Consider the following 16286-nt stretch of genomic DNA (forward strand, 5'->3'; position numbering starts at 1 on the left):
TGTATATGCACATACAATACATATGTGTGTGTGTGTATGTATATATATATATATATATATATATATATATATGTGCCGGTGGCATGTAAAATGCACCATTTGAGCGTGGTCATTGCCAGTGCCACCCGACTGGTTTCTGTGCCGGTGGCACATGAAAAGCACCATTCCAAGCGTGGTTGATGCCAGTACCGCCTGACTGGCCCTCATGCTGGTGGCATGTGAAACGCACCCACTACGCTCTCAGAGTGGCTGGCATTAGGAAGGGCATCCAGCTGCAGAAAGTTTGCCAGATCGGACTGGAGCCTGTTGCAGCCTTCTGGCTTGCCAGTCCTCAGTCAAACCGTCCAACCCATGCTAGCATGGAAAGTGGACGTTAAACGACGATGATGATATATATATATTAGATACACACACACACACACACACATACATATATATATTATTGTTCTGAAATGGCATTGTAGAACAGTAACCGTGTCCAGTTGTCTCTGTACATATTGTTCAACTACCCTGGGCCTTCTGGTTGGTCAGCTGGCAATATGAATAGCAGAGCTGTAGACCAGCCATCCAGGAATCCTTGTGCCATAGCAGACAATGGGTGTTGGAATGAGTAAGTCATCCAAGGTGGGGGTCGTGGTGTGAGTAGAGTGAAGGATATTGTGAGAGAGGTACGTAGAGAGAGGGCAAGATATACATTAACCCTTTAGCATTTAAACTGGGCATATTTGACCCAAATATTCTACCTGTTTTATGTTAAAACCAACCAGATCCAGCCTCTCACACCTACCTTACTATGTCATTCTAAAAATAGACAATCACATCATCAAAATTTGTGAGATAATGTGTGATTAATTCAAAATAAATGAACACTACATTTGACAGAGTGCTCTGCATGCTAAAGGTGGTTGTTTGCTAGGTTTTTATTAATACTAAAGGGACTTTTGTCCTGAAGGTAACATGTTTTTGTAGGAACATGGTCACCACAGCCATCACCAAAGCACTTACTAAACTTTTAATCCACTGCTTTTCACTCACAACCCCACATCTAATGGTATGGCAATCCTTCAACCCTTTATATATCTTTATAGTAGTCTTTCTACCTAGATTCCTCTGTCTACCTAGCTATAAATACAAACTGCAAGAAGAGAGTCAGTGTAAAACAAAATATATAGTTGTATCCATGGTTATGAATAAAATGTGTGTGTGTGTGTGAGAGAGAGAGAGAGGGAGAGAGAGAGAGAGAATGAGAGAGAAAGAGCTATGTATTATATTATATGATACTCCACTGCATTATATGCTGCCCCACTCCAGAAAAAGAATTATGCTATGTAGCACCAACACCATAACAACCTTACATTAGTATCTGATATCCATGAATCCTCCTCACCAATCCTTGACTTGCATATCTCATCCCTCAACAAACCTTACTCTACAAGCATCCAAAACAAATACCAAATCTAGAAACTGTTGAGTATAATAATCAAACCACCTTCAAATCGCACACCACAATTTTCAAAAGTAAAGGACACATTGAATACAGTAAGTTTTAGAATCTAATTATGCCAGAAAATAAATTAACAAAAACAGGTTGGTTACAGCCAAAATGCTTTCATCATGGGTCTGCATCATCAATTCTAACCTAGAGTTAAACAAGTTGATGTGGTGTCACCTAATTAATAATGAGTAATATCTCATGAGTCTTGCTGCTGGACAAAATTTAAAAAAAAAAAAAACAACAACAAAAATATACAAAAAAAAACAAAACAAAACTCATCTGTGACTGATGTAGAGGAATAAAGACGTGAATACTGAAAAGCAATTTGTTTGCTCTAAGTCAAGAAGATCCTGGCAGGATCTGAACTCAACATATTTATATCGATCTAACTAAACACAAGATGCTCAATTATTGCTGCTACTTCATCTGCTTTATTTATCATTGATAGATATAGATTGCCAGAAACGGTAGAGTAATTGCCTTTCGGTATTCAAGTTTATTCCTCTACATTAATCACAGACAATTTTTTTTTTCTAGAAGCAGGCCTTGTGAGATAACACTCATTATAAATCAGATGGCCACACGACATTGGTTAACTATTTTGATACAAATCTGCTTGAAACCGCTCTTGGTTCTGTGATACAAAGCAACCTGTCTTAAAATGCTTTATATTTGAAATTTAGATCTCTCATTATAATTTTATGTGAAATTCTTTTGTTATGTTTCAGACACCAGTTTAATAATGAAGTGAGGTATTTTATATTAATGCGAGAACGTGGTACATATAAAGTATTAGCAGACACTCAGGGAAGGAAAGAAAGGTTGTTTTACGTTTTGAGAAAAGCTCTTCTTCAGAAATGTGAAACAGAGGAAAGTTCAAGAGAAAAGGAAGATGGAGGAAAAAAATAGCCAACAATCCACATGTAGTTACATGTATATATATGCTCTGAGTAACAGTTTTGTGAAGATTTTGCAGCTTCAATAAAAGCATATTACTCTACCTTAGGTATTTGAGTACTATTTTTTTCACCTTGTTTTGCATTTATGTGCTTACTTGTGTATATATACAGGGTGTGATGGGTAAATTATCGCCATTTTATATTTTTAATTCCCCACATGTGCATTGTTTGTTTTTGATTTTGTCAACTACACAGTATAGTAGGGTCAGTTGGGCACTGTCTATGAGAAAAACAACACCATGATGCAATTCACTCTGCCAGAAATTTGGAAATAACATACTGCACTGCTTGGCTTGGCATTCATACCAGAAGCTCCAGTATGAACATTTCAGAGTATTTGGGTGTCAATCTGAGGACATGTAGCGAGAGTGATAAAAATTAAACATTGAGTCAACATTATGGTGTTTGCGCGATCACTAGTGATGGTGACATTATGCTTCCATTCATCTTCCCACACAGCTTCAAATTCAACACAGAGGCCTGTCAAGTGCCTGGAGAAAGTAGTGCTGCCTTGGGTCAAGAGGGTGGCTGCTGGAAGATCCTATGTTTGATAACAGGACTCTGCACCATGCCACACAAGCAGGAGAACCCAGTCATGGCTGTCAGTCAGTTTCTGTGACCACATCACCCCTAATATTTAACTCCCCAGACTGCAACCCCCTTTTATTATGTGTGGGGTGCAGTTGAGTGAGAGACCAACAAAACTCCTTGTACCACCAAAGATGACCTGAAGGCAAAGAAGGGTGAATTCACCAACTTAAAAAGGAGATTCCAAAGTCATCTGGAGGCCGTGGTTGAAACCAATGGTGATTTTATTGAATAAATTTACTCTTTAGTATTTCAAGATATTTTCATGTAATTTTGATAAATATATGTTAAAATGTGTAATTGTGTAATTTAGACGACAGTTTATTCACCGCAGCCATGGTAGCAGGATGAAAGGCAAAGTTGATCCTGGCAGGAGTTGAGCACAGAATATAAAGAGATATTCTGAGTTCAAACACCACAAAAGTCAATTTTTGCCTTTCATGTTGGGGGGGGGGGGGCTGTTGATAAAATAAAGCACCAGTAAAATACTGGGGTCGATGCAATTAACTAACTCCCTTCACTTAGAATTGTTGGCCTTGTGCCTAAATTAGAAATTACAACTACTACTACTACTACAATGCTAGCATCCGTTTCACTATCATCTGTCCCCCAAGTACAAACAAGGATATTTTTCCACAATAGAAGCACCCTGTCCCCTTCCCAACTCTGTCGTTGTTCTACCTCCCATCACGTTCCCACCCCCATAATCCTGGGTCTCCCTGCCTTTCGGCTGAGCATGTTAGTGTTGTTATTGCTGCTGCTGCTGCTATTAATTCTTACAATGGCTGTTGTTGTTGTTGTTGTTGTTGTTACTGCCGCTGCTACCATGGTTGTTCTCTTACAATGGCTGTTCCTGTTATTGCTGCAGCTAAAGCTGTTGTTGTTGTTGTTGTTGTTGTTGTTATTGTTGCTGCTGCTGCTGCCATGGCTGCTACTGTCGTTGTTGTTGTTGCTGCTGCTGCTGCTGTTGCAGCTGTTGTTGTTGTTGCTGCTGACTAAACACAGTCACATCGCCGTCTCCCTGACCCCCTTCTCTAACTTTGTCCTTATTTGTTGCACACGCGCATGTACACACAGCACACACACACACACTATCTCTTGCTCACACAAACTTACACGATCTCTCTCTCTCTCTCTCTCTCTCTCGTTCTCTTACACACACACACACACACACACGCAAAGCAACTGATTTTGGTGATTTTCACCAAGATAATCATCACCATCCTCATAACATAACAATGGCACTAATTATATGTATGCATCCATATGCATATATGTGGGTGTATACATACACACACATTATGTATATATATATATATATATATATATATATATATATATATATATATATACACACAAATCTAGTTGTTTACTTAAATACAACAATAAAAAATTATTAGTCTCCAAACCTCTATCATCACCACTACCACTAGTAGTAGTAGTAGTAGTAGTAGTAGTAGTAGTAGTAGTAGTAGTAGTAGCAACAACAGCAGTATGCTAGAAAAACCCGAGTGCAAACTAAATATCATCAATTATCACATCACGACAACCACCAACACAAACCGTACATTATTACAACTGCCACCGGCACAAACCATACACCATTACAATGGTGACAACTATCACAATCATCTACGAAAGTGTCATTAATTTTTTTCCATTTGAAAATTTTAATTCGGTGATCAACAAAGTCGTAGTGTGTGTATATATATATATATATATATATATATATATATATATATATATATATATATATATATATATATGTACTTGTATTACATGCGTCTTTGAATGTATTCAGTTCTAGCAAAAAGACTAGCATTTCGGTTAGCAGTAAAGAAGACAGGGTCCCACTGGCATCAGGAAAGTAGCCATGCTCAATATACAGAAACAGAGTACTTAGGAATCCCATACTCTGTACTAATGGTAAATTGCAGACTCACAACTGATAATGTGAGATCATTGGCAGAGTAACAGGAGAGTTAGAAGCCATATGCAGCACATATGTGGTAGAGAAGCGAGCAGTAAGAATATATGTGAAATAAATTCTTTTAAATACTCTGAAAACTCCTTATAATTAGCTGACAGTTTAAGTTACTCAGGTGGGTATTCTAAATGCATAGCTGCCACACTAAAGTTGGTAAAGGTTCAAATTTAAGCTGCTGTTATCGTATCTAGTAATAAAGGGCTGGCTTGATTTTGAAGTGCAATACTGCATGTTTTGCTGTAAATGTAGAGGACTTGCAAAGGCTAGAGAGAAATGAAGCAAGAATGCTTTTTTCCTTTTTTACTTTACTAGTCTGAAAGAGGGGCACTGTTAATTATTTTTGAATGCCCTCATAGACCAGTATATATATATGAACTGAGTAATCTGATAGGTTATGCTGATGTGTACAAATAATGGAACACAAATGAGCTGAAAGAAAAACTTGGATACACAAATGAATAGGATGTAGTGTGCAATGGAGAAAATTACATCAGTACAGGCATGTGATGCACACACACACACAGGGTACTGGTTCTGTGAATAAATGCCATGCACTCAAAGTGGATGTAAAATATGAAAGAAGATCAAAGACATGGGATGAAATGATGAAGACTGATACCCAAATGCTGAAACTCTTGAAGGACGAAAAACTGTGATGAAAAATTGTGCTGGAGAAGACCTGTCTAACCTACACAAGCAAGAAAAGGTGCTCACCATACCTTTCAAACAAGAAGCAATCGCAATACACAGACTTCACACCGTAAAACAAAGGTAAATGGGAAAATATTGCAAGACAATATATCCATGCTTATACTAATTAAATTCCAGCTTGGCAAGCCTCAACCACACTACAAAAAAATATTTTGTTGGCTGCTTTCTGTAGAGGAAAAGACGTTCCTGTCTCGTTCCCAATGACTGAGGGACTATGATAATCGTAACTCAGTGTGCCTTTGTGAGTTCGTGTGTTGAAGCATATTCTGTTGTGTCTAGGGAGAGTCATTTTCTTTTTGTGCCTTATAATTTAACACACTCACCGGTACAATTTCCACTTATTCCTTATTTTTATTTTCCTAAAATTTTCGTTGCGTCTTGCAACCTTTTCAATAGTCTTGACTGTCTTTACCGGTGAGTGTGTTAAATTATACGGCACAAAAAGAAAATGACTCTCCCCAGACACAAGAGTATGTATATATATATATCATCATCATCATCATCATCGTTTAACGTCCGCCTTCCATGCTAGCATGGGTTGAACGATTTGACATATATATACACACACACACACACACACACATATATATATATATATAGATATATATATATATATATATGCATATATATATACACACACACACACATACACTTTATATAAATATACATACACACATACATGCACACACAATTTATATATATATATATATATTATATCAATACATATATGTACACAGGCATATCATGCATATACATATGAACATATACGTGTACTCATCTTCATGGTAATACAGGTTACTACATGTCCATGTTCAGCAACAACATCCTCACTCATAACAGGATGTAACCTGACTTGTCACTTTCACTACTTTTAAATTTCCTACAGAACTTTGCCAAAGGCTGTAAACATGTGAAACCATAAGTCCATGTTTTATCTCCAGTACCTCATTCACAATTGGAATTACATTAGTACCGTCAGTGTACAATTTGACTCATTGATGGTTTGAAAACTTTTGTTTTCGTCTCTGGCTCTCTCATTGACAAGTCATTCTTACTGTCCTAAGCCTAGGGACAATACTCAATTCCTCGAGTCTGGACTTGAAACAGGTGGAGATCATGGCAGGAAGGGAGGCTTATGGAAGTTATGAGAGTACACAAACACACATAATCAATTGTTTTATATTATAAATTCCTTCAGTTCTATATTTAAGAGACGAGGAATTATTTACATTATTTACATTTGACGGATATTCGTCCTCATCTTGTTTGTTGTTAACACAACGTTTCGGCTGATATACCCTCCAGCCTTCGTCAGGTGTCTTCGGGAAATTTCGAACCTGGGTTCTCATTCCTATCGATTCCACGGGCATATGGCGTAGTGGTTAAGAGCGCAGGCTACTAACCCCAAGGTTCCGAGTTCGATTCACGGCAGCGACCTGATTAATAATAGTAATAATAATAATAATATAATAATAATAATATAATAATAATAATAATAATAATAATAATAGTAACATCGATAGGAATGAGAACCCAGGTTCGAAATTTCCCCAAGACACCTGACGAAGGCTGGAGGGTATATCAGCCGAAACGTTGTGTTAACAACAAACAAGATGAGGACGAATATCCGTAAAATGTAAATAATATAAATTCCTTAATTAGCACTTAAAAAAAAAATGTTATATCACCTCTTAACACATACACAAGTTATTTGAGAGAGTGTATGCACGCATACATAAAAATACACACATGTAGAAGTGCTTGTCTATGTATATGTTGATTGTGGCTGTTGTTATGTCTTAAATTTCAGGAAGCAGAAGTAGCCAAGACTATCAGCTCTCGTACTTGACCGATACTTTAACTTATTGACCTCGGGAGAGTTTGAAATTTGACTTCGATGTGATTTGAACTTTTGTGCGTGAATGTTTGCCCACGTATATGCATACATGAATGTCTGTGTGTGCAACATAATTTATAAAACATGCTAAATAAATGAGGTAGACCCCATACGTTCATTCCACTTACAGGAAACTGTAACCGAATTTTCTCCAGTCACAATCTACCTGAAATAAGGAAGAATACATTGTTTAATATCTTTGATGTACAAAGAGATGGGATGGTCAGGGCCCTGGGCCTGCTCATTCAGAGTTGTCTAAGGGCAAGACAATATCATTGTCGTTGTTTAACATCTACTTTCCTCACTGGCATGGGTTGGACGGTTTGACTGAGAACTGGCAGGCCGGGAGGCTGCACCAGGCTCCAGTCTGATTTGGCAGGGTTTCTACTGCTGGATGCCCTTCCTAATACCAACCATTCCGAGAGTGTAGTGGGTGCTGGTGTCGGCAGTGGCATCAGCCATGCTTGAATGGTGCTTTTTATGTACCACTGGCACGAATCCCAGTCAGGCAGCACTGGCATTGGCCATGCTCAAATGGTGCTTTTTACATGCCATTAGCACAGGTGCCAGTCAGGCAGTAAGAAATATAGCAGTAAGAAAAAATTAATTCAATCATTAAAGGATTTTAAATTACATTTGTAACAAAAGTTTTTTTATTTATATATCAACATAAGACGGAGCCTCATTTGGAGTTACAGTGCCTTGGAGTTCCAAAGCCCTACAGAGGGCATGCACTTATCTTTCAAAAAAAAAAAAAATTATGAAAAATAAAGTAATTATTTTACATTATAAATAAATGAATATGTAAGACATAAATAATACATGCATTTACAAGTATTATACATACATACATACATATATGTGTGTGTGTGTGTGTAAAAGGCAAAAGATTTATCCACTCAGGATGAGATACCAGTTACACACTCTTGGTCAATGTAATCAACTAGCCACCTCCCCTAAAATTTCAGGCCTTGTGCCTATAGTAGAAAGGATTACACACGTGTCTGTCTGTCTGTGTGTTTCTGTGTGTGTGTGTTTACAGCTTGTGAGGTTAATTTTACATAAAAACACGAGCACAGCTTTTGTTTCTACTCAACTAGTTAACTAATTAACCTATAAACAAATGAATTGTTGAGTTGCTAAGTCATATGGACGTAAACAAACCAACAGCAGTTGTCAAGAGGTGAGAGACAAATACAAACACACACACAAATAATAGGTCTGTGTACACACATACACAAATGCAATTATATGTATCTTGCATGTGTGTGTGTGTGTGTGGTAGTCAAGTCATCATTCGGTCTATTTAGTTTTCAGTAGGTGTAGGGGGAGGGAATTCCGCAATGCATATGCACGAGTCAAAAGAAAAATAACATATTCAGAGTCGGAGCAGGCGACACGAAACAGTAAACAACTTTAGTTCAAATCTAGGTCGCATACTATACCCCCCAGCGGACTGTTTATCAAAGAAGCTGATTGATAGTAAGGAGACTTCACAAGAGTAACAGAAAGGGAAAATGTTAAACAGAGAAGACCAATAATGACAGCAACAACAACAACAATAATAATAATTCTTTCTATTTGCCATAGGCACAAGGCCTGAATTGTTTTGGTGGATGGGAGGTAGGAGGGGGGTCTAGTCGATTACATAGACCCTGGTGATCAACTGGTATCTATTTTCTCAACTCTGAAAGGATGAAAGGAAAGTCGACCTTGCCAGAATCTAAACTCAGAACACAAAGCCGGAAGAAATCCTGCTAAACATTTAGTCCGGCATGCTAATGATTCTGCCACCTCGTCGCCTTAATAATGATAATAATCCTTTCTACTGTAGGTATAAGGCCTGAAATTTCGGTGGAGGATACTAAGTCGATTACATCGAACCTAGTGCTCAACTGGTAGTTATCTCAACGACCCGATGGATGAAAGGCAAAGTCAACCTAGGCAGAATTTGAACTCAGAATGTAAAGACGGGCATTCATTCAAATTTTGGTACAAGGACAGCAATTTTTGACCCCTCAATTCTTGACTGGTTCTTTATTTTATCGACCTCAAGAGGATGAAAGCAAAGTCGACCTCATCGGAATTTGAACTCAGAACGTAAAACTGAAAGAAAAACTACTAAAAATTTTGCCTGGTGGTTCTAATACTCCACCGCTCAAATAATTCCTAACATAGGCACAGAGCGAGAGATTTGGTGGTTGAGGGTAAGTGAATGTAAAAGTTGATTAAATTCACTGCAATTTGTGGTTAGCGGGACTTTATAAATAAAACACGCAATTTCCTGAGGAAAACAACGTTAATTAACTATTTTTTTTTTTAGTGGTGCGGCCCGTCCGATGACGAGCCCTGTTTCATGCGGCTCGATTCTCGGACAAGGTTGTCCGTGCCTTATTTAAATGGCACTTCTAATTATCGACCTCCTAAGGAATAAAAAGCAAAAGTACTCGGCGGGATTTGAACTGCGATAACGATTTCAAAAACGAAATAAAAAAAAAATAAAGGAGTAAACAAATACGAGAAACTTACTAATTAACATCAATGACGATAACGATGATGATGATGCTGATGTTGATATTGTTGTCAATACCTCAGTACACGGAACGTGTGGTGCAGATTGAGTGCCGGGGGAAAGAAAACACACCACCAGTAGTAGTGGTCACAGTGGCATATTATCACTACTACTACTACTACTACTACTACTACTATTGATGATGATGATGATGTCGATGACGATGATTTCCATAACAGAAAGCTTGCACATAAGTAGAGAAGTGTTGCTGATTTAATTTTTCTTTTTAATTACAGTGGGGTCGGAATCCAGTGTACAATGCAACAGCGTGGATTCCGCTAAAAGAATTAAGTAGATGTTAAACTAAACGAAGGAATAAGTTAACCACCTCCAAACCTGATCCTAAACATATTGCCGGTATCATCAATCCCAGAGGCAACGAACGACCCTCCTGCACGAGTAGTCTAAAGAAAAAGGAATAATAAAGATGTGCAAAATCTAATATTTTGTTAATTATGATTTGTGCGTATAAATACCTGTGTGTGTGTGTTTAAAAATGTTAAACAGAAAAATGACAGGAAAAATTGTTTTCTTTTTTAACAACTCTAATCAATACGATTATCAAACAGTCCAATATGAATGGACCCGAGAGAGAATCTTTCTCTCTTGGTCCCTTTCTCACACATAAGCAGCATATGCCAACGCGCGCACAAACACGGATCACTGTTTCGAGTCGACTGTCGGCGAAGAAATTTCAAACGATAAACAGCTGACTGAACATTTTGTTTTCTTTGTAACAAAACTTCATAGGAAGACAATCTCCACCCCCACCTTGTTTCTCTCACCCGCTTTCTTACTTTTTTTTCTTTCGTCGTCCGTCTCACACGTATATTTTCCATCCCCTCCCGCCCCATTTTCGTAACCAAGTATATAATATGGCACACAGCAACAACACAAAACAATGGTAACGATTTTTGATATTGGCAGAAGGCCAAATATCTTTAGTGATGGCCATAAAATACATAAGATTAAATCGATGCAACAATATATTACAGGTACTTATTTCATAGACATTCGTAACGTACATGAAGGAAAGAAAGAAACGAAATCATCTTCAAACCAGATAACCTGTTCCGAATATATTCAACAGAGTGAACTCCTCAGGAATACCCAAGGAATAATACATTAAACAGGGCAATGGATTAACTCTTCTCTCCATTAACTCAGAACGTAAAGAACTGGAAGAACTATTTGCAAGGTATCTTATCTGATACTTCAACAATTCCGCCAATTCAATGCCCTGGATCCAAAAAACGATGAACGGCAAAGTTGACCATGGTGACATTTGAATTCAGAGCGCGGAACTGGAACAAATAGCGAAAGGCATTTTATCTTTGCCTTGATGGGGTCGGAAGGGTTCGATCGTAACCCATTCCTCTTTAGGTACGACCGCTGCCCATTTCAGAGAGAGAAGACTCATTATCAGAACTGGACTTGTAGTTGATTTATCGACCCCGAAAGGACAAAAGACAAAAGTTGACCACGGCAGGTTTTGAACTTCGTGTAGCGCGTAGAGAACTGGAACGAATATAGCGACGCTCTAAAGACTCTACCGAGTATTAAGCAACGATGAAAACTCAACTCCGGTGGGATTTGAATTCAAGATGCAGACAATCACAGTCAAGCGCTTCACCGGCTGAAAGAACGGATAAAAACACCAGCATTTGACAGGTAATCTGTTTATCAACCTCAGAAAGATGACAACTATGATCGACCTCGGAGAGATTCAGCTTTGTTTTTACAACTATCTGGGGTTGACAAAGTAAAGGATCAGTCAGGCGCTAGAGCCGATCACATCAAATGACTATATATACCCTTTCCGCTAACTTTTAATGATAATTTGTTTAGAACATCTGTATTTTGAAACGAGTTGGTCAGAATGTGCTCTCCTCTGTGTCACATCCAAGGAAGCGGATGAACGAATAAATACACCGATTATAATGGACATCATTATTTTGGTTAGTATAATGATTAATTATTATACTGGTTCAAAATCAGAATTTCGTAAGGAAGCCGTGCAAGATGACTGTATTCTATAGTTGACTGGGCGGAGGTAAAGAATACGTACACCACCTGTTTTCGGCGTAACAAAAACCCTGGCCCTAACCTTAACCCTAAACACTGGGTGCGTGTATTCTTGTCGCCAGTTGACTGATATGTATATATATATATATATTTTATAGATCCTGAAAATGGAAAAAGTAAAGTCGACTTCGGCGAAATTCGAAATCTGAACGTAGAGGGCCAACTCGAGAGCATCTACCCAGACACTCGACCTACTAGAAATAGCAGCCAAATTTGCATTGAATTAGTCTTAAATAGAGGCTACAATGTAGTCCGTGATATGCAAAAAGACAGGATTGTCACAGTTGTTCATTTCGACCAGAGATGACCTGAGGAGAAATAACAATAAAATACAGATGGCCACTGGACCAACGCTGTTTTACTGCCATTTCCTTAGCTAATAATAATAATAATTTTAATTTTTCTTACTTTTTGTAATCGGGGCTCATTCAAGAATACAAAACGTGTAACCAAAAAGGTAATAAAATGGGTCGTGTGGAGGTATACAAATACGTAGTTATGCAAAAACAACAAATAAAGAAAAGCTGTTACGCGATACATATATAAAGACAAGGTAAAAATTGGACAAAAATAATACACAGAATAATAGACAGATTTCATTAAAAAAAATATAAATCAATGAATGTAAATGAATAGAAATATGGGCAAACTCCCGCCCCATACACAGGTGAGAAACCGCCACCAAAGCTCACCTTCCACTGGTCTACTCGAACGTACAAAAAGTAGCTTCGTGCATCTTTTTTTTATTTATTTTGGTCAACCAAGCCGTGCGGAGCCCTTTCGTTTTATGGTGCAAAAACCCTTCAAAAGTTCATTGATCACCCAGCGCAGTCTTTATTAAGAATCAGTGTGGGGTTGTTAGGCACTGTCCCACCGTCTTTTCGCTTCTAACACAGACACGAATGTATAGTCGATTTACATTGATTTCCGTATCTGACTGGCACTTGTTAAGGATGAGAGCGAAGTTGAATTCAGCTGGATTTGAACTCAGAACATAAATAACATGACGCACTTCATTAATGTCTAGCGCTCTACTGATTGTGCTATTTACTACCCTCAGCTAATTTTTATTTTTATTACTGTTACTCTAAAGTCAAGGTTGGTAGTAGTAAGTATAATTAAAACACGTTGTAATTAATTTATGAATCTGTCAACACATCGAAACAGCCAATAAGCAGAAATAGTAGCCAAATTTTCCCATCGTTTAAGATGGGGAAAAAAAAAAAAAAAAAAACATACATTAGATAATGTCCTAGCTACCCTTAGAATACAAGGTGGTCATGGCTGGACAACTTTTGATCATAGATTAGTTCGATGAAAGCTGATCCGAAGCGAAACAACAACCGGAGAGAGCCTCTATCAGGCGGTCATTCGATCTGCTAGAAAGAGCAGCAAAATCTCATTCAAATTAAACTATCTTAAAATAGGATGAATACATTAGACTGGACACTGCTTGAAATGATGATGATAATGGACAGAATGGTCACGGTTAGAATGGCTTTGATCTCAGATCTGCTTGATTATGGTTGACATATAATTAAAGAAAAGAAAACAACAAACAGGGATGGATGGATGTTTCGCATTTCTTAATTTCTATTTCATTTTCGCATCACTTGGAGGAAGGTAGTTCACACACACACGTGTGTGATTCATTACACATATCAAAAGCTCCAGGTAAATATAAATATATCTAATGGGAAGATATTGAGGGACCATAGCATTCGTGTTTTTTCTAAATGTGATGAAACTGAGAGGAGATCCTAGCAGGGTAGAGTGGCTGGTTATTACCAAAGACTCTACAGAGGGGTTCATCTCTACGCATTCATCAAATTGACTAATTAATTCATCAGCAAACAATTAAAATATGTATGACCGAGCCAAGGAGGGAGCCTCTGCGCAGTCGCCCGACCTGCTAGGAATAGCAACCAGATCTCTCCTAAATTACATCTTACTGTCTTACAAAAGGGAACTATTGAGATGAAGTAATTAATCGCAGACATCAGTAAAAAAAAGAAAAAAATCGGGGTGGCCACGACTAGAAGTTTACTTATTCGTAGTTGACCTGGTTGACAAGAGAACCATGACAAGCTGCAATCATTAAATAAAGGTGATGCAGTGGTGACAATGATGACCCTGCAGAGCAGTTGGTTAAACAGTATCTAAACACTGCGGGAAGCAGCAAAAAGCTAGGTTGTTTACGATGAGAAGAAGACTATTGTTATCTCTGGATCTAAACATGTTTTCTGACATTGGCATCAGGCCAACATTTTGCATGACAAGAATATATAGTCGATTAAAGTGACCCTGGTACGTGCCTGGTACTTATTTTATCGACTCCATCCTCCACCAGAAAGACTAGATCCGGGCTTGATTTGAACTCAGAACAACGTAAAACGGCAAACTAAAAATACTGAAAGACATTCTCGTTCGACGCTCAACCGATTGTCGTTTACTCCTTTATCTTTCCAATAAATAATAAGAAAATAATAAAAACACATTGTCCATTTCTCTTTTAATCAGAAGGGTAATTTATTAAAAGAGGAGGAAGTGGCTTTAGTATAGTTAACCTGCTTGTCATTTAACAGCAGCCACCAAGTCACAGTTATTCTTCTGCGGGTGACTTTTTGTTATTTTAATAAGACTTCGCCATCCACACATAAACAAAGTTAACGCAAAGAGAGAGAGAGAGAAAGAGTAATACTAAAAAGAGAGAACGAAGCAGCTGTCCGGCACACTCACACTCTATACTAGTCTATCTCCCTTTCACTCCCTCACTGTCTCAGTTTCTCTCTCTCACTTTCACTCACACTGTCTTACTTTCTTCCACTCACACTCTAGTACAGCTTTTCTTTCTCTCTTTCGCTCACACTCTAGCTTAGTTTCTTTCTCTCTCTCCCTCACTCTTTATCTCAAAGACATATTTCATAGAGATAAAGAAAGCGAAAATGCATAACTCAGTGTAATATAGTCAACAATATAAATAGGTAATACATTTAAATGTTAAAAAAAAACACCAACCACAATAATAAAAAAAGCAAAAATAAAATGTTTCTTTTTTTTTTTTCGGAACTTACCTGAAGCAAACTCTTGTCGAGGAAGAGTTTATGCATAGCGTGAGTAGTTAAATAAATAATAAGACAATGAAGGAGTCACAAAGTCGGTTGACAGTCGCCATAACACACATGACGTCATTTGCACGTCGTTGGCTGTTCGCTACTCTTATGTTAGAGAGCTCACTCAAGCTGCATGGCGACGTTGTTTGCTTGGCTTGTGTGCTGTTGTATGTGTATGGATCTGTTTGGCCTTGTGACAGCAATCACGGTTGACCTAAACATTTCTAGCCAACGATGATGGTGCCTCTACCTACTCAGTCAATCGATCCGCTAGAAATAACAGCCAAATTCTATTCAAATCATACCATAAAATCTTGTTTTAGCCTTGATTGAGTAGATCTATTATGAAAGACGTTTCATTTGTGATTGATAATCCCGTCTTTTATTCAGACGTAGTGCATCTAAAACTACGGGATCACCTGAAGAATCGTTTCACCAACCCTCATTGAATATTTGTATAAAGAGGATAATTATCCTTTGTGTGAAAATTTAAAGTAAAAAAAAAAAATAATAATAATTTACCGTTTTCAGAAACTAATTGAAGTTACAATAATTTATCTTTTTTTTAAAATTTTTTCAGTTACTTATTTCAGGCATTGGACTGCAGCTATGTTGAAGCATCGTCTTGAAAGGTTTTGGTCGAACAAATCGACCCTCTTATTCTATCGTTTATTTTTGCCGAACCGCTAAGTTACGGGGATGTAGACAAATGAAGTTTACCAAGCGGGGTGGGTCGGGGAGAGAGAGATACACACACATACATACGACGGGCTTCTTTCAGTTTCCGTCAATCAAATCCACTCACACGGCATTGGTCAGCCCGAGGCCCATAGAAGACACTTACTACAGATGCCACACAGGACTAAACCCATAAGCAAA

At 37.9% G+C, this 16286-nt stretch overlaps 1 protein-coding gene across 2 annotated transcripts in view; it reads right to left on the minus strand.

Annotated features, from left to right (window-relative positions):
* The window catches only part of LOC106877964 (uncharacterized), a 34804-nt gene extending 19314 nt beyond the window's left edge, over nt 1–15490 (minus strand). For both annotated transcript variants that reach the window (XM_014927042.3, XM_089338425.1), the window contains exon 1: nt 15369–15490. The gene's annotated coding sequence lies outside the window, so the exon portion shown is untranslated. The remainder of the gene's footprint in view (nt 1–15368) is intronic.
* Between the last annotated feature and the right edge of the window lie 796 nt (nt 15491–16286).

Source organism: Octopus bimaculoides, chromosome 20 (genome assembly GCF_046866305.1).
Source record: "Octopus bimaculoides isolate indiv1 chromosome 20, ASM4686630v1, whole genome shotgun sequence".
In the NCBI taxonomy this organism is placed as follows: domain Eukaryota; kingdom Metazoa; phylum Mollusca; class Cephalopoda; order Octopoda; family Octopodidae; genus Octopus; species Octopus bimaculoides.